This window comes from Camellia sinensis, chromosome 3 (assembly GCF_055761805.1).
Source record: "Camellia sinensis isolate YWXY chromosome 3, ASM5576180v1, whole genome shotgun sequence".
Classification (NCBI taxonomy): Eukaryota; Viridiplantae; Streptophyta; class Magnoliopsida; order Ericales; family Theaceae; genus Camellia; species Camellia sinensis.
The window spans coordinates 152,707,599-152,709,825 of record NC_138963.1 but is presented as its reverse complement, the minus strand read 5'-3'; positions in this window follow the sequence as shown (position 1 = coordinate 152,709,825).

Sequence of the window (2,227 nt, the reverse complement as noted above, 5' to 3'; positions counted from 1 at the left end):
TATCGTATTTGCGGTAAGTTACTAGAATGTCGAGATTTACTGAAACATATGGGGACCTGTGAATTAAACATATGGGGATGGATTCAGATTTAGTTTGGTTTGGATTTTGGATTGGAGTGGGGGAAAAATAGGAAAATAAAAATGTAGTGTTTATTTATTTTTTGTGGTCGGGTTATGAAAATGAAAAGAAAATGACTAGATATTGGTAAAGAAATTCTATTTTATTGGTTTATTACTAGTAAATAATAGAGAAATTGATGAAAAGTTTATTTTAAAGGGGTATAAAGTATTAGATCCAATTAAAATTTTGTTTGGTAACAAGGATAAGTTGGAAAAAGTTGTTGGCACTGAAAAGATTGCCGGAAAAGTCGTGATGGCCTGCGATGGTAGATAGTGATAGTGAGGTAGGTAAATGTATGATATTCAATAGATATGGTGTTAAATGAGTGGCATGTATCACATTTTAACACATAATTTGGTAAATTTCAACGGATAGGTTGATTTCAATTGATAAGTTGCAATAGATAGTTGTTTTTTTGGGTAAATTGTATCTTTTCTGTTCAAAGAGAATAGAGCTTGGATTTAAGGACTTTAAAAGATTCAGAAATTGACATGGTCTGAAGCTCCTAAAAAAATAAACGTATTTTCAATTCACATTCATTTCCATTATAATTTCTAGATTTATATCATAGAATTAATATTTGTGTAGGTTGCCGCTTTTAATAAATTTTGGACTCGATAACTTGTTATCATTTTCTTGATTCTTTAATCGTCTTCCTCATCACTTGTAATAAAGTTTTATACTGTTTTAGAATGAAGTGGCTAGTGAATTTCAAATAAATTATGTTTGTTTTATCACACACCATAGATTCATCATTGTATTTTTATAACAAATCGCATAATACACTTTAAATATTTATAATTTTTATCATAAAAAATCATAATTTTCTTGTAAATATATCCGAAATCAATAAAAGATCAATAAAAGTTAGCTGAATGACTACGAATGGCTAGAGATGGGAAGAAGCGAGGTCAGTAAGAAGAGATTAAAAACAAAGGAAAACCAAGTTTAATTTGACCTTGCTACCTAAGCCACAATAAAATAATTTTTTTGATTATATGAAAAAAAAATTAGGGGAAATTCATTCATTTCTTTGCAGAATACAGCTTCCAAATAAAAGTGATTAAATGCCCCCAAACCATTTTATTTTATTTTATTTTATTTTTGAGCTCAACAAAAGGAGAATAATATTGAGGTGGGGGAAATTCTGTAGTACACCTCCCTCTTTATGATGTGTACAATATGCATTATTAATTATGATTTTTGTATTTTTAGTTATGAAATATTGTGGTATTAGTTATAACATATTGTGATATCAATTATAATATTATTTTGATTATGATCTGAGAGTTGTATAGTTATGTTTGATTTGATATTTGGTTATATTTCAAATTTTATTTTTAGTTAGGACTCCCACAATATTAAGTTATGTCATTTATGATGATGAAATTTACAAATGACATAACTTGCACATATTACACAACCTTTAATATTTCCTTATTGATATGATTTTAAAATTGTACATGGTACATGAAGCATATATCAATAATGATTAAAGAAGTAATAATAGATCTAGAGTGGAGTAAGAGGGGCAATTGTCCTCATAAGATTTCAAAAAACTCTTTATATATTTTTGATATTATTTTTTTACTTCTTATGTTAATAGAAAATTATATTGTAGTTAATTATTAAAAAAATTATTAATATATATGTCCACCTCATCAAGATTAGAAAACATTTCCCAACCATGGTGACATGTGTATCAAACTCGTACTATCCAACCACAACCACTTTGGCCATAACAAAACACCTACTTGTGGCAAGATGTCTCTACTAAACTAAATGGAAAAGTTAGGATAACATAAAAGATACTAGTATATTATCAGAATTTTAAATTGGGTGATTTATTTATACATTATTAATACTCTTAATACACACCATTACTTAGTATATATACAAAATAATTGTTAAAAGTTAAAAAATGAGTGTTGCTATTAACACTTACCTAATTTCATTGAATCCTCCAATTCTCATTTTTTTTTTTTTTACAATTATATCTTGAGGTAAAATTATATTAAATGACAATTTTTAATGAAACACCCACTCACCAAATGAAAACAATTAGAATGGCACTCTACAATATTATACACCTACCTCCATCCTCAT